Genomic DNA, 22,805 nt, shown 5'->3' on the forward strand with positions numbered 1-22,805 from the left:
ATAAAACATTTTCAATTTCAGCACTTACGTTTGCTAAATTATTATTATTTTTTTTTTTTACGAGGATCTGCTTTGGCTGAAATAATTCGATTAGTGGAACTGAGGGATATTTTGTAAATATTCAAATCTGTTCTTTTAAATAAAATACCCATTTGCTATCGATTACCGCAAAACAATACATAAATTGCTTAAATAAGCAATATTTTGTGTTGCGTCCCACATACATTCCGCAAAAGTAATCTCATTGCTGCATTTTTATATTATCCATAGTCTCATAAATAGAGTTCGGAAGCTGAAGACCAATGCATTGTCTAAGAATATTTATGATAATAACCTAAAATACTCCTAAAAGTACGTAACGACTGGGAAACAGGGCGAAAAATGTTAAAACAAAATTCTGTTGGTATGCAACGTAGTGTGAAGAAAGTATACTATGAATGAAAAGCTTCTTTTTTAAACATGAATTTTTTAGATTGACGTAGTAGGAAAACGAACATCGTGTTTCCTAAAATGCATTTGAGGAGTTCGGAATGAACTGCTTAGGCCACACAGAATCAGTTCAGTGAACCCACAAAATATACACCCCGAAAAAAGTAATTAAAATTGGTATAACTGGTATCATATTTGACAGAAACACAGTAAGGTTACAGAAAAAAGCTTCCAAAACCTTACTTTAGTTGGCGTTGTAGTATAATAGACATCTTCAGATTCTCAGGTGCAAAAGATGTCGATTTTTAAAGATGGCTCTGAGTAGCGTAGAAAACATGCATTAGAACTGACGTAATCATGGTTCAAATTGAGAATGGGCAGTACTAGTTGAAAGAAGGTGAAGTTCCAGGGAAAACTGTTCTTACCTAAAAGTAAATAAATAAGCGGGAAAAACGCCGAGTAGGGAAAAAAGGACAAATAAAAGCCACCATTTTCTAGCCTAGCCTGTTTCAGTACCGCCACTATGAGGATGCAAATCATGTTAGCTTTAAATAACACTGTAACGGTCGTTAGCGTTGTTGCCTTAGGGATTGGTCGTACTGAGTTGATGTTAATCAAGAATGCCTTTAAGACGACGAAGACGCCTTTATCAACAGCTCACTGAGTCTTCGAGACGTAAAATTTTTACCTCAATACTACTTCCTTGCATTATTAAACCTAACACTGCCACTCGCGAAAGGCGCACGATTTCAGTTACACCGTTTCCTCAATAGTAATAGCTGAGATTTTTCCAGATTTCCATCGACTTATCCAATAATAATAATAATAATAGAATACTGAACTCTGAAAGACAATTAGTTTTTAGATGTTCATGATGTTTATAAAAATAGAAACAGAGTTTGTAATTATCTGTGAAGCGGATTCGTAGCTCTACTGATGACGCAGTGTACGAAAGAAATGTAATCAATACGAAAATGATAAGTGTGATAGCTCATACTAAACGATAGAACCAATGTTCGAAGGGTACACCGGAATCTGGATATGAATGTGCTTGATCAGATAGTGCAGAACAACACACATAGGCGATGTGGAATGTGATTTTCATTGTATCGCGCTAACTACCTAGGATAAAAGGCTCAGGGATAGCCCAAGAAAGAGGTGGGTGGCCTTTTTTTTTTGTTTTTTGTTTTGCTTTGGATGTAGGAGGGGGGGGGGGGGGGCAGTATAACAAAAAGAAACGGAAAACAATGCTGACAATCGACCGGGAAGCATGGAGCGGGGTAGTGCTTGAAAGAGGACAGAATAAATGTTTAAAGGCAGAAACAGCTTTAAATGTGGAAAAAATAATATGGATGTACTCTCATTTAATTGTTAGTATTAAACAATTACACGTGTTTATATAAGACCAACTAATATATGTATGTAATAGATAAATAACAGGTCCTGTGCGGTTTTCAAAGGGATCTGATGCCGTTCTTCCTGCAAAACAGTGGCAAATTCCGATATCCATTATGGAGGCAGGTAGTGATCACACAACCGTCTCGCCAAAGGAAACCACAAAGGATCAATAATACTCAGATCTGGTGATTGAGATGACGAGGGGACATACGACAATTCAACCACGTGCTCACAAAATCAGTCCTCGAAGAAGCGAGCTGTGAGAAAAGGGGCCCTGAAGTCTTGGACCACAGCATCACCATTGTGGAGCAAACATTGTACCACAGGAGAGTACAGCCAAAATGGTCATATAATTACACGAGCTGCAACATAGTCGCGAATACAAACAGTGATCCAGATACTGTCAAATGATTTTTATTCCTGTCTTTGATCACAATACAAAGTCCTTCGTCGATGACCGGTTTCAGCCGGTAATGACCATCTTCTGATCTGCAATATAAAAAATATACAACTAGTCGGCAGTCTACCTATCAAAACAATACAGTATTTCATATCATTATATACTCTCATACAAACTGGGGATGTACGGGTAAAATAAGGCAAAGCGTACCTGTTCTACACCATGTCCCAATGTGATAAAGCCGTAATGGCGTCGTCAAAACATATAAATACACTCAGCAAAGCATCGCCACGTAGAACTAAAATATGGTGCAACACACGTCACATCGTCCACACAGTCATTTTGCAGCTGGCGTTACTGAGTCGATCGTCTGCTGCCATTACCCATTAACGACAAGTTTCGCCGCATTGTCCTAATGGATACATTCGTCCTATGTCTCACATTGATTTCCGCGGTTATTTTAAGCAGTGCTGCGTGACAGTTAGCACCGACAACTCTATGCAAACGCTACTGCTGTCGATTGTTAAGTGAAGGCCGTCGGCCACTTAGTTATCCGTGGTGAGTGGTAATGCCTGAAATTTGGTATTCTCGGCACGCTCTTTACACTAAGGATTTCGGAATATTGAATTTTCTAACGATTTCATAAATGGAAACCTTTTCACATGAATCTCTTGAGTACAATTACAGCTCCGTCAATACACTGGCCTCTTACATCTTGTGTACGCGATACTACCGTCATATGTATACAGGCTTTTCGCAATCTCATGACCTTTGTCTCCTCATTGTACAGTGTTGCCAAACTGCCTTTCTTGAAGTCCATTTTCTACCGAAAACGGTCACATGACGAAATTTTGTTACAGACATTTTGTACTGTTAGACCATGTGGACTCCTTTGCAAAGATGACCATGTGGCTATCTATGCAAATATGGTAAGATGTACACTATAGAAGCATCAAAATAATTTACCTCCGACAGAAGAAGCAATAGATCTGGGAAATTCAGCTCCAAGTAAAAAGAAGGGATCCTGCTAAAGCGGGAAAAACGTAAAGAAGGAGATGTGAAATTTCAGTTTTACTTTATGAAATTATCAACAAAACAACTCTGTCTGCATGCGAATACTCATGGTGTGTTAGACGCATCATGCGTGACAGAAAGATCATCTCGTCGAATTACGGACAGCGTGCGCAAATGTTAGCTGTACCATGCTAAGAGCAAGCTTAATTTTGTTATCACTGTTAACATGGAAATTATACACTGAGGTTACAGAATCATGGGAAGGCGAAATGCACATATAAAGAAGGCGGTAGCATCGCGTACATGAAGTAAAAAAAAAAAAAAAGGCACTGCATTGGTGGAGTTGTCATTCGTGCTCAGGTGATTCATGGGAAAAGGTTTCCGACGTGATTATGGCCGCACGACGGGAATTAACGGACTTTGAAGTCGGAATGGTAGTTGGAGCTAGACGCATGGGACACTCCATTCCGGAAATCTATAGGGAATTCAACATTCCGAGATCCATAGTGTCAACAGGGTGCAAACAATCACAAATTTAAGGGATTACTTCTCACCACGAACAACGCAGTGGCCGCAGGCCTTCACTTAACGATCGAGAGCAGTGGCGTTTGCGTAGAGTTGTCAATGAGGAACGAAATTTGTCGACCGACGCGAGTGTCTTTGCTGACACCGCCTGCAGTGCCTCTCCTGGGCTCGTGATCATATCGGCTGGACCCTAGACGATGGGAAATTTGTGGGCTGGTCAGATGAGACCTGATTTCAATTGGTAGGAGCTGATGGTAGGGTTCCAGTATGGCGCAGACCCCACGAAGCCATGGATCCAAGTTGTCAACAACTCACTGTTCAAGCTGGTAGTGCATCCATAATGGTCATACTGAACCGATCATTATTCGTGACTGGTTTGAAGAACATTCTGGACAGTCTGAGTGAATGAGCTGACCATGCAGATCGCCTGAGATGAATCCCATCGAACATTTATGGGACATAACCTAGTGCTCAGTTTGTGCACAAAATCCTGGACCAGAATCGCTTTCGCAATTATGGACAGCTATAGTAACAGCATGGCTCAATATTTCTGCAGTGACTTCCAAGGACTTATTGAGTCCATGTCACGTCGAGTTGCTGCACTACGCCGCGCAAAGGAGATTCGAATCGATATTAGGAGGTATCCCACGTCTTTTCTTACCTCAGTGTATTTCACCCGGAAGGATGCTTACAAGTGGAGTGAAATTTGAGATTGTGAAGGACCGCATCAATGACATGACTTTGTGAAACGTAGGGGCTTCAGACAGTAAGTTACACATATCGTCCCAAACTAAGACGATAGCGCAACAAGACTGGCGCATTGTCAGAAGGAAGTACATGTTCCGGATTTCCTGCAGAGACAGTTCTGCAGCGGTGCAGTTAACAGATGCTTCACGGTGTGCAATTGATATGACGCAGCAGTTGGAAACGTACTCCAACGTTGAAGTACCTGGGGTTGTACGATTCTTGCAGTAAAAACGTTTGCACGCAGATTCACCGTGAAATTCTGCCGGTATACGGACCCAATGCAGTGTCGCGCCCAATCCTTGTGAAGTGGTGACAACAATCTGACCCAGGCCGGTGGGTGACGCTGATCTTGAAGTTCACCTTTAAGCATGAGATTTCCATCTTCTCGGCAAACTGCGAGAACATCTGGAGAGAAAGAGAATTTCCGACGAAGAGTATATTCACGCAGTGGTGCCCGAATGGGTCCGGACCAAAGAGCGGGTTTCTGTCGCCAAGGAATTGAACCACTGGTAGAAAGTTCCAAATGTAGTTTACAGAGACTTGGTGACTATGTTGAAAAACAGCGTCATGTATATACACTGACGGGAAAAAAATCGCAATGTCAAGAATGAGTTGTGCGAGATAAAGGGAAGTTGGTAGGCGTGTTTCTACATCTCAAAGATGATGTTTGTTAAAGTTTCGCTCCATTCCATAAGAGTGGCACTAGTAGCGCCACTACGGGGATCAGGTTTGCTTTTAAACGATCGTGTGTGTTGATGTCGAGAAGAGTCAGGCGATCATCATAGCAAATCGCCCCTTCCGCCACGACGCGCCAACAGTCTCGGTGTGTGGAGCGCCAGTCCAATGGAACGACACCGCGAAGTACTTAGGCGTCACCTTAGACCGGCGGCTCACATAGCGGCAGCATGTGGAAAACATCAGGGGTAAGGCACTGGGCTGATTGAGGCTGCTCTACCCAGTGCTCAACCCCACATCAACGCTGCCAGAAGACGTCGGTCTTACACTGAACAAGGCCGCCATACGACCGCTGCTGGAATACGCCGCGGTCGTGTGGGGAAACACGGCCGATACAAACATCAGGCGCCTACAAACGATACAGAACAGGGCGCTACGACTGGCACTCCACCTGCCCAAGGAATTCCCCACCGAGGAGCTCCACAACGTCGCTGCTGTCAATCCCCTTGGGCAGAGGTTCAAAGACGCAGCGACAACACTCCACGATAAAGACGAGAGGTCGACCAACCAGCTGGTCAGAGAACTCGGCAGCTGACCACACTGGCGGGGGTCCCTACGCTGGCCAGACCTGCTGCTAATCACAACGACCCAGTGCAGGACAGCTTAGAACATCGTAAGCTTAAACCTTAACTTGAACTTAACATAATGAATGGAAAATAGCCTTAGGCCATTAAAATTTACAGCCAAAATCAAGTGGAATATACTACCCATATTCCACACGCACGACGATGTGAGTCAAGAATGCCTGTAAGACGACAAAGACGCGATTTTCAGCACCTCACTGAGTTTGAGCAAGGTCGTGTAATAGGACTGCGAGAAGACGGATATTCCTTCGACGATATACTGAAACACTTGGCAGAAGTGTCATCACTGGACATAATTGCTGACAGGGTTGGTCACGAGAATGCAAGGTCGCAAGAAGACGGGCTCCGGACGGCCACGTGGCACTATCGAGAGGGAAAACTATCGTTTCCGATGTATGGTTCTAGCGCGTCGCACTGCAAATGTAACAGCAATCTGAGTGGCAGATGGCACTACAGTGACACGAACAACTCAAGGAAAGCTCCAAGCCACATGCCCTGTGGCATGCATTCCACTGACAATCGCCATTTGCGACTTCAGTGGTGTCAAGCGAGAACTTATTGGAGGGCATGACGGAGGACTGTTGCGTTTTCTGATGAAAGCCCATTCTACCGAGGTTCCATTAATCGCAGCGTTTTGGTTAGAGGGAGACCGCTTTAAAGCCTGCAGCGTGGTAGACAGGCTGGACCTACACCTGGAGTTACGTTCTGTAGTGCGGTTTTGTATGGCAGCAGGAGCACTCTCGTGGTTAACCCAAGGACCCTGACTGCAAATTTGTACGACAGTCTCGTGATTCGACCTGTTGTGCTGCCATTCATGATCAGCATTCCAGAGGGTGTTTTCCACATACCGCTGTTGTAATCCAACATGCTCTACAGAGTGTCGCCATTTTGTCTAAGCCTGCTAGATCACCAGATCTGTCTCCAATAGAGCACATATGGGACATCATTAGACAACTCCAGCGTCATCCACAACCAACACTAGACGTCCCTATATTGACCGACCAAGTGCAACAGACATGGAACTCTACCCCACAAATTGACATCCGGCACCTGTAGAACACAATGCATGCACGTCTGCATACTTGCTCAAATGGTTCAAATGGCTCTGAGCACTATGGGACTTAATGTCTGAGGTCATCAGTCCCCTAGAACTTAGAACTACTTAAACCTAACTAACCTAAGGACATCACTCACATCCATGCCCGATGCAGGAGTCGAACCCGCGACAGTAGCAGTCGCGCGGTTCCGAACTGAAGCGCCTAGAACCGCTCGACCACAGCGGCCGGCTGCATGCTTTCATTCAACATTCTGGTAGTTATACCGGTTACTGAAGTACCAGCATTGCAGATTTGCAGTGGCTTATCTCGCGCGTACCTCAACCTGTGATTTTATCACTTAAATACTGCTATGTTGCCTAGGTAAATGTATTCCTGAAATTTCATTACACTAAATTAATAATTTTTTGGTGTTGCGATTTTTTTCGGTCAGTGTATGTCATTTTGACACACAGTAAAAGTTACTTTGCCTCCCGCAATAATGTGTAACTTACTTCTTGAAGTTTCAGCTATCACGGTATATATGCTCTAAGAGGTATCTGACGGCATCCTGTAATAATGCACTGCAGACGTCTTGAATCGTAGTACACAACTGCCGAATATTGCAAGGCGAAGGTAAATTCTGTAGTGTGCATCCAATTTCAATTTCACTTCATACGTTCTCAAGTGGCGGAGAGGGAGGAAGAGGCATGTGATGCTACAGAGAATGGAACGGCGTAAATTGCTTGTTGGCAATCCCTCGATTCAGCAGCTGCGCCACGTTGAGCATTGTCTCACTGAAACAATGTACTGGAGAGTGAGGCTGAGTAAAAAAGACATAAGTAGCTGCAGATCTCCTTCTGACTGCTGCGAGCTGTTGAGGTGATTGGGATAAAAACCAGATATGACTTACCACTGTAGGTAGTGACATTCCATCCTCTGACACTTATTCTCAGGGTAGGTTTGAGAACGTTTTTCCACATAAGCGACGTATCATTTGCCCCCCTCCCCCCGTCCACTTCCCCTACCACCCTCTATATTCGTGAGCCAGACAGCTGTACTTGTAATTTTACAAAGATCATATTACTTTTACTTCTTTGATTACAAATCCATCAGTTGATGGCAATAACGAAGAATCACACCAGTAAAATACGTGATTTTTTAAACAAGAAACTAAATTTGGCAATAAGTAACTAAAATAAGCTATTAACTGCACCAGCAGTGGTTGAAGATACAGTTGTAGGGAAATCATCACCGAAGCTCATTTCTGTGCGTGGTTTAACATATTTGTAAGATTTTTCACTGTGTAGAAGGCGACGTAAAAAAAGGCTTTCGTAGCGTTAGTCTGGTTTTTTCCCACTCACATTTTCGTCAGATAGTAAAAATACGGAATAACTTCACAACAGTGCAGATAGATAATGGGACAATGTACTTGCGTGCAAGGGAGTCCGCAAAAGTTTATCCAAGAGGGAGCAAAATTCTAAAATTGCCATTTATTTATGCGAATCGATGAGTCTGAAAACTGCCGTGCCCTCAGAACTAAATTTGACAGGAAGACAAGAAACTTACTGTCTCTCAAGCCCGCCCGGTTGGCCGTGCGGTCTAACTCACGGCTTTTCAGGCGGGAAGGAGCACCTGGTCATCGGCACGAATCCGCCCGGTGGATTTGTGTCGAGGTCCGGTGAACCGGCCAGTCTGTGGATGGTTTTTAGGCGGTTTTCCATCTGCCTCGGCGAATGCGGGCTGGTTCCCCTTATTACGTCTCAGTTACACTATGTCGGCGATTGCTGCGCAAACAAGTTCTCCACGTACGCGTACACCACCACTACTCTACCACGCAAACATAGGGGTTACACTCGTCTGGTGTGAGACGTTCCCTGGGGAGTCCACCGGGGGCCGAACCGCACAGTAACCCTGGGTTCGGTGTGGGGCGACGGAGGGGTGAGGTGGACTGCGGTGGTCGTCTTGGGGTTGCGGACCACTGCGACTGCGGCGGGGTCGGAGCCTCTCCGTCGTTTCTAGGTCCCCGGTTAACATTCGACACAATACAATACGATACTGTCTCTCAAACTTTTATTTGTTACCTAACAATTTATTTAAGGTAGATTACTTTTATACCTAAAATGGTAAGTCTACTTCCGTTTTCCCTAATAATTATGATGCCCCCAATGTACAAATATTGCACTTGGGCGCCTTTGGCACACCTTTAAGCTTGGCGGCCAAAAGCAGCCACTTGCGTCGCTCGAGCCTTAAACCAGGTATGACTAATCTGTGAATACTCGACAACAACAGCACCTCTTGGTCATAGCAACACCACGTACATGTGCGCTGTTCATTACAGACCACAACGGATAGGTAGAGCAGGGCCTGTACTTTGACCACCAAGGCTACTTCATCTCGATCCTGTAGAGTTTCCTGTGTGGAGGCCTCAAAATCGAAATGTACAGCACACCCGTTGGCACGGTTGAAGAACTGGAACGTCATTTTGTGTCAGTTTGCGCAGGTCTCCCTCAAGTGACACCAGTGCAATCTTTCGCCCTTTCTGTTAATGGAATATTCAAGGCAGTCATTGTTAAGGACCGTGAGGGCAAAATCTCTTATCAAGGAGATTTCTGGAGTTGAATGTCAAAAGAAATGATTTTGGTCTGCTCGGAGTTTGTTAGCCAATATCCAGTAAAAAATATTTTTTGTAGACAGAGCTGTGCAGCTTATTGCATTTAAAGAACGGTATCATGGAACTACCAAATGTTCTTGTAATAATGTTTATTCACGGACAACTAGTTTTGATAAAGCGACTGTCTTCAGGTCACCAATTAATACGAATTTTACACGAATATTACATCAAGTGAAATGAGGATTCCTTGAGCCATTTGTTTCGGAGGGGACATCCATCTTCCTATGATCCCATACTCGACCCACCCACCACACCCTCTGCGTGGGTGGCGGGAGGCAACTTTGAAGTCTTCAATTGGAACCCCCGTTTTTTGTTGCAGATTACGACTCTGCAGCAAAATCTACATACGTTTTGTCTGAAACATTTTCTTCGTTTCACGACAGATGCTCTGTAATCAGAGGAATGGAAATTCCTACACAATCGTAATTTATGACATGCTGCTCAATGGCCCTTGAATATTCTATGGCGCGTAAGACCCCACCGCCACGCTGCACGGGTAGGACAGGTCAGTATTTCATAACTTCTGATTGGAAACCCCATTCGCAAAGTGTATTCCTCCGAGATAACGAACAGGGGACTATTCAAAACGCCACTGTGGCCTATAAAGGCACATTTGCATGCCGAGCGTGAGTTTCCGCGGAAACGCGAAATATTAATTAAATAAATAATCAGTGACAAATAAATAAAGCCTATGGCATACAACTGCAGCGCTGTGTCGCTGATAAAACAAAAACACAATTACGTTACTCTTATGTTTAATTAAGATGAAACAGAGAGCTCTGGTTGAAGTGGTGCGAGAAGCACGTATTTTATTTTATTGTCTGGCACACCGCCATATTTCATGTTAGAGAAGAATACTGCGAGTTGCAACCAGACTAGGCACTCGATTCTGTAAAGAATTTATATTTATAAAAGTAAGTAGGATTATGAACTGTAGGCTTATTCATTGAATATATCTGATTTAACTAACTGTGTAACTTTTTTATGTTTAGTAGACAGACACCTCTGTACGACGTATTGACATGGCTGGCAAATTATTCTAATATTGAGATTTAGATTTGAGTCCGCACCTACCGCAGCAGTCTTTGGAACGATTTATTTACGAAGTCCGATTATTTCAGTTTTATTTCACGGTCAACTACGAGTAACATTGCCTTTATGAAAAAGCCATTGTCAAGCGTCTGATACCGAATAATTAAACGTCCACGTTCCAGATAAGCAAATATCAATTACAATTACAAACACCATCATACAGATAGAATAATTAATATATTATTATTTTTTAATTTATTTTATAGGCCGTGTAGCGAACTACGACGTACCATAACAGGCAGTACGCTGTGATAGGAGCTCACATATCGTGTAGACGTAGAACAGACAGCAGCTCTAAACATTACAATACTGGCGCAATGTTTATTGCTAGCACGCCTACCTATCATTTGGAGAAGAGACGTGCAAGTGGACAATGAATGGTTAAAATGGCTCTGGGCACTATGGGACTTAACTTCTGAGGTCACCAGTGCCCTAGAACTTAGAACTACTTAAACCTAACTAACCTAAGGACATCACATACATCCATGCCCGAGACAGGATTCGAACCTACGACCGTAGCGGTCGCGCAGTTTCAGACTGTAGCACCTAGAATCCCTCGGCCACTTCGGCCGGCCCGACGATGAATGTTGCAACCACAAAAGAAAAGGTGAACTGATCCTGATTTACGGAGAATGTATCAGAAATGTTAAGCCAGCTGTTGCCTTATACACCAAGCGTTTTCCACAGAAAGCCCTACTCGTTCGTTCTTTTACAAGGTTGTGTACGCCTTTATGTCTGATGGCAGCATACAGACTGCCAAACGGGAACGAAGCAAACGTGTTACAGGAAAAACTAAGAAATAGATGTACTGGCGGCATTGTATCAAGACCCACGAATAAGCGCCCGGTGATCACACGGCGATTCCGGTGTGTCCATAGGTAGTATTGTCACAACACTGCCTCGTCATATCATCCATACCATGTGTCACTGCACCAAGAACTTCATGCGCCGATTTCCATAGCTCGGTAGTGCTTTGTAAATGGGCGCGTCAACAACTGCAAACTACCTCCACATTCTCTGCCGAGGTACTATTTTCCGATAAGTCTACATTCACAGACCATGGTAGTGTTAATCGGCATAACATGCATTACCGGAGTGTAGACAGTCCCCATTGGCTACGGCAAGTTGACCATTAACGTCCTTGGTCGGTTAACGTATGGTGTGGCCTCATGGGGAACAAACTCATCGGTCCGTATGTTATTGACCACGCTGAAGGGACGCAAATATTGGAACGGAACCTAGCGGTACTACTGCGTGATGTTGCCCTGGACGTTCGACAATGTATGTAGTCTCAGCACAACGGCTGTCCACTGCATTACACAGTTGAAGCACAGGGGTATTAGACCGTGTTTACAGTGATCGATGGATCGGCAGAGGTAGCCCCATTAACTGTGACGCTAGGTCGCCGGATTTTTTTCTATGGGGATATTTAAAAGATAAGGTGTAACAGCATGTGCCAACAAGCCGTAAAGACGCGGTCGCATGCATCAGAAACGCCTGTGTTGACCTTATTGCAGATATGCTTCTGTCTTGGATATGGTCATTTAAAAAGTGGATCATTAAGTGTATTGAAGTTGGTGGTACTACGTTTGAACAATTACTCTGAGTGGAAAAGTTGAGTAGCGTTCGCCTCGAGCCACGGCCGTAGTGACATGTCAGTGAGGATATGTCGGAGGAGTAGAACATTGCGAATTGTGTTTCCACTTAGAATTATGAAAGAATGGCCTGTCCTAGCCTCGCAGCATGGAGGTGGAGTCCCACATGTCATTGGATATTCAAGGGCCATTGAGTAGCATGTTGTAAATTATGATTACAAGAAAATGTTTCAGACAAAACGTATATAGATTTTACTGTAGAATCGTAATCTGCAATAAAAAACGGGGGTTTCAACGTTGCCGCCCACCACCCCCGACATGGGAGCCATCCAGTGCGTGGATGGTGGGTGACAACTTTGAAATCTTCCTTGGAAACCCCACTTTTATTGCAGATTACGATTCTAGGGCAAAATCTACATAGGTTTAGTCCGAGGCATTTTTTTTTTTTTAGTTTCGCCACAGATGGAGGTTGTAATGGTCGCCTAGTCGTAGATATTCCTAATTGCTATAATCACACTATTTCACTGCCATTTACGGAGCTTGTTAGCACTTGATGTTTGGTTGGCACCATTAAAATGCATTGTGGTAATCGCTGCTGCTTGCTGGATCACTGCTGTGTCTCGATGCTGATGCTGGCTCTAAATCTGGTTGTCTATGGTTAAAAACATGAGGTCCCGTGTTTTTTATGTGCTTTTGATGATAAAGAACGAGCGAAACCAACAAATATGTAAACTTCAAATATTTATTACTTTGGTGGCCATCTTAATTCCACTGTCCACCAAAGACCATGACACAACACAAAGTAGTACTTCCTTTACATGTTTTTTGCATTGTTTATCCAATAACACACAAACACACTTTACCAAAGTAACATTCCGACTGCGCCCTCGACCCTTCTTGCTGCTGGTATTTATAACATTGTCAAAGAACTACTAAAAAGAGATATAGTTTATAAGTCACATGTACATCTGTTATCATAATTTGTGCAGAAAAGTTATTAATTTGCATCGAGTGACATAATTTACCATGTTATTAAAATGACAGACAGATTTGTTGACTTGACAGAATAATTCTTTGTTACAAAAAGGCCGTTTTTTAGAAGTTTGTCAACTGACTTCTCTAATTTGCATAAATAAGTAAATAACATGAATTATTAAGAATTACATTGGTTTTCGTCTAAAATAGGATTGATTACATGAATACTGAGTGAAAACGCTCCTAGTGAACAAATAGGTTTCACTGGGTGATTTTTATTTAAGGAGATCCAAAATACCTAAGTTGGCCACTATTTTTCGTACTTCATATTAATTATTTAAGATGAACTTAGTGTTTTTACATGATGACATTTGCTGTATCAGTGATCAAGTGATATTAACTTTTGTGTGGGTCAGTTATTCAGTATAATTTAATGGGTTGACTGTTTATGGAAACATGTTATGCAATCATTGTTAACATACACAATAACTTTTCTATAATCATAAATACTCGTTAAACTGGTTGAATTTGGAGGGTATCGCATACTTCGGTAAAGTAAAGCCTTTAATATGTTCCGTTACAAGGTGTAATCGTGCTACATCAAAATGGTATTTTTTTTGAACGTGTCCAAAAGAACAGACAGATGCAGCAGCCACTATTATTTAAACACGAAGGAATTACAGACATTTGCTGTGAGTGGGCATTGATTTAAACCAATGGGGAAAGTTGAAAATTTGTGGCACATTGCGATTCAAACCCAGGTCTCCTGCTTGCTAGGCAAATGTGACCACTGCACCATCTGGACACAGTGGTCATTGCAACTGCACAGACTACCACAGCATGCCCCTCGTTAGACCTAAAGTCCCAACTTATCCACGAACTCGTGGCACTTTGCCGATTCCTGTAAGAGTTTGTGCCTGGTGCGTAACTGCACTGAAGGGACCACTGGCCATCCTCATCTCAGTTATGTATATGCGGTGTCTGTTACTTTGGACACATCTAAAATGAGGCATACAGCTGCAATGACCAGATGACCACTGTGTCCAGATGGCACATTAGTCACTGCATCTGCCAAGTAATCAGGAGGCCCAGGTTCGAATTCCAGCCTGGCACAGATTTTCAACTTTCCCTAATGCCCAATCGCACTCTATTTCTGTAATTCACCTGGGTCTTAATTCATAGTGGCTGCTGAATCAAAATGATATCTGTTCTTTTGGACATATCCAAAATTATGGGAACTGGTGAAATGCCGCAAGTAATGAGGGTAATGGATAACGGGCACTACGATAGGTGTGTCTGGATAAGTTGAGAATTTGGATCTGATGAGAGGCATGTTCAGGTAGTGCTCGCAGTTATACTGACCACTGTGTCTGGATGGTGCAGTGGTTAGTGCATCTGCCTAGTGAACAGGAGCCCTGGGTTCAAATCCCAGTCGAGCACAAATTTTCAACTTTCCCCATTGATTTAAATCAGTGTCCTCTTGCAGCTAATGTCTATAATTCCTTTATGTCCTCAATACATCATTATTTTTAGCTGCAGCATCTGTCACATACAAATGCGCCTGTGATGACAAAACTGATCGAATATTAAAAGAGTCATTGCAGGGTGGAGTATCTTTTCTGAATAGTGTCTACCTTCCCGCCTTTTGGTATCTGTTATACTGTTTACCTGTTGTACTGTCTTGTGTATCATATGCCAGGAAAAGAGTACAACTAAAGTGTGTTATGTCACTGTTAGCAAGTACTGACTGTACTCATTGTGGGTCGACGTTTCCACAAGTCGTGACATCGCAGAAAGTCATGGATCACGAGAAGCTCAGCGTGATGTTACACTGCCAGCTACAACAAACGCCATCTCCTCAGAATACTTATGTACAATTCGGATGGAGTGACTATTACTCTTGACCCTCATGTGCTTCCAGTCGACGGATATTCACTGGAAAATCTGGGTGATAGGCAGCCCGCAGATATTTTACCAGTTAGTTGCGTCGCATCTACCATACCGCGTAGCAAAATCGTCGTTCTGCTGCATACCGTATGCTGCAAAAACCAGACCTGTGGTTCAAACTGCTGGTACTCGTTTTTGTCTGTGGCGTATGTGATGACAATTTACAATTTATGATCATCGTCAGTGCTACAGACCATGGGGGGCCAAGAATTCAGTTCGCAAGCTGTGCCCAGGCCCGAGTGCTACAGCACTTCGCCTCGGTGCACATTCCGCCACCAATAAGCCACGGTGTATGAGTGTGAGGCGGGGAAAGAGGGGGAAATTGCGAACAAGCCGCCGAGCCGCATTTAAATGGCAATGCAGGCGCACTGCATACGACTTGGTTTTATATTTCACAGTTTTCTACAACGTAGATCGTAAACGAGACAAATGTTCAATATTATTTATTTTTGTCGCATTGAAGACATAATATGGTTTTTATCTTGTACAGACTATCGGCATACGGCCAGACGATGACAGCTGCATACAATTTCGCATTCAGGTTGCCACGTAATCATGACTTATTCGATTGCATGTTCGTCTTTCACACACATATATTGGTCGAACTATTGGCCCAGTTTGGCAATCTCTTTGTGGATACGCGGTAACTCTACCCGAAGAAAGCAATGTAGACTTCTGGACAGTTTCAGCGTAAAGGATTTCTCATTAATGGGAGTTATTTGCATGTCAGTCAGTCACATCTGTATATGCACAGGGGTGAAAAAGATCTCTTAAACAGCTCGAAAAGAGTAGTAAGATTGTCAGTGACCTCAAAACATTTAGGCAATTATCCTTGTAATTCTTTCAAAGCCACAATGAATTCCTCAAACCTCATGTTTCCTTTAACACCAGTTAAGAACGCCAGTGTGCAGAAAAAAAGTCCATTTAAAACGCGAGATCTATAGTCCACTCTGGATATTCTAATTTTCGTTCTTGCACTCCTTTTCCCTTCATAAATTCAACAATAGCGACTTTTAAATCGAAAAATCGTTCCAGGCACGCTCTTTGACTTAACCAACGTACTTTTCAGTCATACATAAAGTCTCCGTGCTCTTCGTGAAACTTCCATCGAAAACGGTTGCAACTAATAGTGGAATAATGCGTGCGACTCCAGAAATTTTGCGTGCTCCATGCCTGCAAATGTGCAGAACAATGAATTCCATCTGTCAATCGTTGTAATTTTTTGCTCTTTCACTGTCAATCAAAGCTTTAAATTCTTTTTGCATGCTATTATAATGCCGTTTCCCAGCAAATTTGCAGTATCCGTCGATTATGCGACTGCGTAACGCATATTGAGAATTCTCATTCATCTCTACTGTCATTCTCATTCATTTTTAACCGGGTGTGACGATAGATTGCTAGACTGCCTCTTTTTGCGAAAACAGCTACTGGACCTGTGTACGTCCGTCATACCATGAACAAATAGCGAACGTAAACAGCGCTGACACCGTGATTCTGTCGAACTGAAGAGAGTTGTACCGATCAAGAACTCCCACATCGCAATACCCAATTCATTGTAGCGCTCTTCCCGGATACTTAACGCGAAGGATCGAGCAAAGTCGACACAGGCCGGGACTCGGCCCATATGTGGCCCACATGCCCTGCACGCGTGAAGTCTGGCGCCCTGTGTCCGGCCCTGCTCTAGACCTACGACCTCTTTTGTTATTGTCAAACTTTGTTCAATACACACTTGCTGTATGCAAATTCACACTCCTCAAAGACCATGTGCTTTGCCATGTTCGAAAATCAAGAGGCCTTCGCATTCAACAAGTGTTAAAAAGTGAAGTTATTGGTGATAAATCCCGATCAGAATTTTGACTCCGCCTATGATCGCTAGCAATTGAATCTAAAGTTTCAGAAGTTACATGAAGACACTTGAGTTTCAATAAGTTAAACCTTCGCTCATAAAAATGCTGTGATTTCGTATATCGCAAAAAACTTTGATTCTCAGTTGCATTTAGCTGATCAAGTGCATAATATTTTGTTAAATAACTATTCGAGTGAGAGTCCTCAGATTGGCGATGACGTGGCGGGTGTAGTTCCTCCTAACATTGGTAGAGGGCAGCAACCTCCACTGGTTGGACAAATTCACACACTCCAGCATGACTTGAGCTTGTATATAACTCAAACTTGTGTTTCGTGAACAATCTTATCAGACGTCAGTGTTCTGCCAGCAACCAAAGACAAGACATCTTTGGTTGATTATTGGCTTACTCACAAAGTGTCACAGTAGCCCAGGTATATCAGTATTAATACATTATTAATACAGCAGCTACTGCATGTGTGCATATTCATGAAGAATTTGAAAATATTTTTTTGACAGCATCATTGCACTGAAGAGTTGAGTTGTTTTAATTTATTTATGTCTCTCAAACATCTTCAAGTAATTCACACTTACAATGCTTACATAATTACACTCATAAATATGTTTCCAGAACAGTGAATACTGTTCCCTCTGTAGCATGTCACCTGATACGCAATCACACTCTTTTCAGCTGCAGATTTTGTTCACGTGGAACTGAGAGAAAAGAGCGTTATGGTTCTACTTGACTAAAAGAAGTGAGAGGTTGAGAGGGAACAAGGATAGAGAATTTGGCAATGGAGGAATTTGAACTGAAAACACAAATATAGGTACTTTTCACCAAATTTTCCCCATTACTGGGGTGCCTACTGCTGTATCTGATAGTCAAGATTTCTCCTCTAAATGGAATTTTTTTCTGTACAGGAAAATACTACTTACTTCTTTAAATAGCTATGTAGTTCAAAGCCAATGATAAACAGTGCATTAGAACCAAATGACTCAGTGATATTTGGACCTCCTGTGTATCCTGTTGGACTTCCTTTGTATGTTGAGAGAATTACCTTGGAGAAATATAAAATGTAATGCAACAAAAACAGCGTTGGATACTGTGTTACAAGGCAGGAAATGCAAACCATAGCTGTTTTCAAGGATTTGGCAATGATTCAGAGGTGCCTGAAATAGTCATCATAATCTGGTACTTGGTAAAACAGGAGTACCCATCTCATCAAAGGGTCAATAATTGACATAAGCACACAACAAAGTCCAACAATACCTTGAAGAATATTGCTTGCACCTATCTCTGGAAATGCAGCTTCTGGAGAAACCAACTTGACATAATTTAGGGAATTGATGTGCAAGTAAGCTGCTTCCACTGTACACCTTCCTAGTAATAATGAGAATAAGTGTGCCTAGCACATGTTATGAGCCATATTTGGCAATTTATTCTCTTGCTTGATACATGACTCATCAGCTTATGGTGCATCTATGGTCAGACAGTATGGTTAATGAGATGATGGCCTGTTCTTTTTGCACCTGGTTACTGATGTTAAGTGTGTAGGGTAACAGATATGTTGAAAATATGGATCCACAGTGAGCACATAAATACCCCGTTAATAACAAGATAAGCCTCTTTATTATAACTGACTTGCTTGTATAAAAAACATGACACCAAAAAGGTGGGAAAGCAGACACTGAAGAACAAACATCAGATTAGTTGTGTCATCACACAGTGTCCAACCCTCACCCCTCCCGCATCCCGCAGCCACATAGACATTCAACTCTATCCGCACTAGTATGCATTGGAGCTTGTACAGGAGGTGCTGGTTGAGTGTTAGGCTGTGGTGGATGCTGACTGGTTGATGGCACAGTTGTGAGAGGCACAGGCATTGGGCTACAATGGGAGACATGGCCCAAAACATTGTCCTCATGAAGCAGATAGGGGGGTTTAACACATTCTAAGGACCCCAGTGTAGGTTTGCCCTTCATAAATATCTTCAGAGTGCATTCTGTGCTAATGTGGGACCGGGGCCTTGTATGGTGTTTATAGTGGTGCCTTGACCAAGTCAGTATGTAACATGACATGAGAACGTGTCTGTTGATCCTTGTGTACAAAGACATCTGGACCCAAATGTTGGGAAGTGCCCATGAAGTGCTGTGAAACATTAAGGAATGTGCCATATTCAACCTTCCCAACTTACAGCTGCAAACGACTCCAAAATTCCTATGTTTGGAAACGCACCTTAGTGGTGAACTTAAGAACCATTAGAGTGGATCATTGTTGATTATTCTGCCTTTAAGAGCAATTTCTCACACCAAAGACAAGAGAGTGCACCAAAGCCTGTCTGCTCCTCTGCTCTGTTTGAAAAGGCCGTCGGCAGTTTTGTTTCAAGAATGCTGCCCGAATGTTGCATTACTTCAACAGTGAATATAGATCGCTTTAGGCCTTTAGCACTAAGAAATCTTATAACAACCCATACTTCACAGTCGGCAGGACTCACGATTATCAGAGGCACTGCCGCCTTCAAGGTTTGTGAGTTATCTCCAGAGGAATATGCTGCAGTAAGGAAAGAGTTTGATGATTTATTAACTGTAAGAGTTCTATGCCGTCTAATAGGTTCTTGGGTGTCGCCCTTGTGTTTTTCAAACAGAAAGATGGTTGCTGGAGACTTTTCGGTCATTCTAAGGCACTTTTTATGCACTTTCCTCTCCAGACTGTACCCAGTGTTACTGATGCGCTAGCTGGTGCACAGATATTCAGCATGACAGATTTGAAAAAGGCATACCACCGAATTACTTTGGTACTCGAGGACTACCTCAAGCAGCTGCCTCACAGGCCGTCGGCAGAATGAGAGCGACTCCTTATGCTGGAAGGCTTCGCCTGCCAATGCTGATTATTAATGCTGATTGTTAATCAAAATTTAAGCAGTGGTGGGTTTCAAAACAGGGACCGAGGTTCTGTACCAAAGATATAAAAGTTAGATGATACGAGGCGTGTTTTTTAAGTAAGTATCATTTTGCCACACTGCGGCCGCAGCACATTGCCAGAGACAGTGGCATAGACATTTCTAACCAATTGATCTCTCATTTCAGATGTCCCAGCAACATCACTGCTGATCTAGGACAACAATTTGAATCAAATCTGTTACATGCACTGGCAAACCTATGTGGCTTCAAACGCCATCATACTACCATTATCACCAAGCCAGTAATGGGAAGGTTGAATATGGCACCATACTGTAAACTCTTCCTTAATGTTTCACAGCACTTCATGGGCACATCCCAACATTTGGGTCCAGATGTCTTTGTACACAAGGATCAACAGACACGTTCTCATGTCATGTTACATACTGACTTGGTCAAGGCACCACTATAAACACCATACAAGGCCCCGGTCCCACATTAGCACAGAATGCACTCTGAAGATATTTATGAAGGGCAAACCTACACTGGGGTCCTTAGAATGTGTTAAACCCCCCTATCTGCTTCATGAGGACAATGTTTTGGGCCATGTCTCCCATTGTAGCCCAATGCCTGTGCCTCTCACAACTGTGCCATCAACCAGTCAGCATCCACCACAGCCTAACACTCAACCAGCACCTCCTATACAAGCTCCAATGCATACTAGTGCTGACAGAGTTGAATGTCTACGTGGTTGCAGGATGCGGGAGGGGTGAGGGTTGGACACTGTGTGATGACACAACTAATCTGATGTTTGTTCTTCAGTGTCTGCTTTCCCACCTTTTTGGTGTCATGTTTTTTATACAAGCAAGTCAGTTATAATAAAAAGGCTTATCTTGTTATTAGCAGGTATTTATGTGCTCACTGTGGATCCATACTTCAACATATCTGTTACCTTACACACTTAACACCAGTAACCAGGTGCAAAAAGAACAGTCCATCATCTCATTAACCATACTGTCTGACCATAGATGCACCATAAGCTGATGAGTCATGTATCAAGCAAGAGAATAAATTGCCAAATATGGCTCATAACATGTGCTAGGCACACTTATTCTCATTATTACTAGGAAGGTGTACAGTGGAAGCAGCTTACTTGCACATCAATTCCCTAAATTATGTCAAACAGGTTTCTCCAGAAACTGCATTTCCAGAGATAGGTGCAAGCAATATTCTTCAAGGTATTGTTGGACTTTGTTGTGTGCTTATGTCAATTATTGACCCTTTGATGAGATGGGTACTTCTGTTTTACCAAGTACCAGATTATGATGACTATTTCAGGCACCTCTGAATCATTGCCAAATCCTTGAAAACAGCTATGGTTTGCATTTCCTGCCTTGTAACACAGTATCCAACGCTGTTTTTGTTGCATTACATTTTATATTTCACCAAGGTAATTCTCTCAACAAACAAAGGAAGTCCAACAGGATACACAGGAGGTCCAAATATCACTGAGTCATTTGGTTCTAATGCACTGTTTATCATTGGCTTTGAACTACATAGCTATTTAAAGAAGTAAGTACTATTTTCCTGTACAGAAAAAAATTCCATTTAGAGGAGAAATCTTGACTATCAGATACAGCAGTAGGCACCCCAGTAATGGGGAAAATTTGATTAAAAGTACTTATATTTGTGTTTTCAGTTCAAATTCCTCCATTGCCAAATTCTCTATCCTTGTTCCCTCTCAACCTCTCACTTCTTTTAGTCAAGTACAACCATAACGCTCTTTTCTCTCGGTTTCAAGTGAACAAAATCTGCAGCTGAAAAGAGTGTGATTGCAAATCGGGTGACATGCTACAGAGAGAACAGTATTCACTGTTCTGGAAACATATTTATGAGTGTAATTATGTAAGCATTGTAAGTGTGAATTACTTGAAGATGTTTGAGAGACATAAATAAATTAAAACAACTCAACTCTTCAGTGCACTGATGCTTTCAAAAAAATATTTTCAAATTCTCCATGAATATGCATACATGCAGTAGCTGCTGTATTAATACTGATATACCTGGGTTAGTGTGACACTTTGTGTGTAACTTTGGGCCCTTGCTTGGAAAAAGTTTTAAAATTTTTCCCCACTCAAGTTATATGTCATTAGCATGGAGTAAACATGGCATTATGTATTCACAGTGTTTGAAGAACTACCTAAGAAGGCTGTGAGTTCCATTAAGTTATATTGTATTGGCTGCATTTTACTCCATGTTGGTTGTAAATATTTTAGGAATTGTTACTTTCAATAAGTTTTGCTTGGAAGGCTGAAATAAGTTATGAGTAAAGGAACTGTTGTTTGTGGTTAATATAATTTATAAAATGCATTTAACGATTCTGTAAAGTTGTGTAGCTTTTTGCAATACATGGGGATACTTTAGCCTGTGCCAGAGTAACCCCAATGGTTGCTGAATTTCAAGTGATTTAGACAGTTTTACAGAATTATTATATACATTATATAAATTGTATTTTTCACAAACAACATTTTATCACCTTATTACTTAATACTGACATAATTAAAAATTACACTAACCTTACTTGTAACTTAACTTATTTAAACTCCCAGTTAGACGTTATTGAAAGTAACAACTGCTAAAATACAGGATGTTTGAAAAAGAAGTCCCTAATTTTAAGTAGAAATTTAATGGGTAAATTAATGAAAAATTACATCAATGAGTACATATCATGAAAGAGAATTACTTCAAGTTTTGTTTAATGTTATTAGACATCAACATGGGATCCATTTGTTGCCCTGTACACGTCGAGGTGATATTCCACTTTTCGCTACATATTCACCAACATTTCCGGTGTAACAGACCCAATAGCCGCAACTATTCTTTCCAGTAAATGATTGATGTCTCTGATCTTTTCA

The sequence above is a fragment of the Schistocerca cancellata genome, chromosome 5 (assembly GCF_023864275.1).
Source record: "Schistocerca cancellata isolate TAMUIC-IGC-003103 chromosome 5, iqSchCanc2.1, whole genome shotgun sequence".
NCBI lineage: Eukaryota > Metazoa > Arthropoda > Insecta > Orthoptera > Acrididae > Schistocerca > Schistocerca cancellata.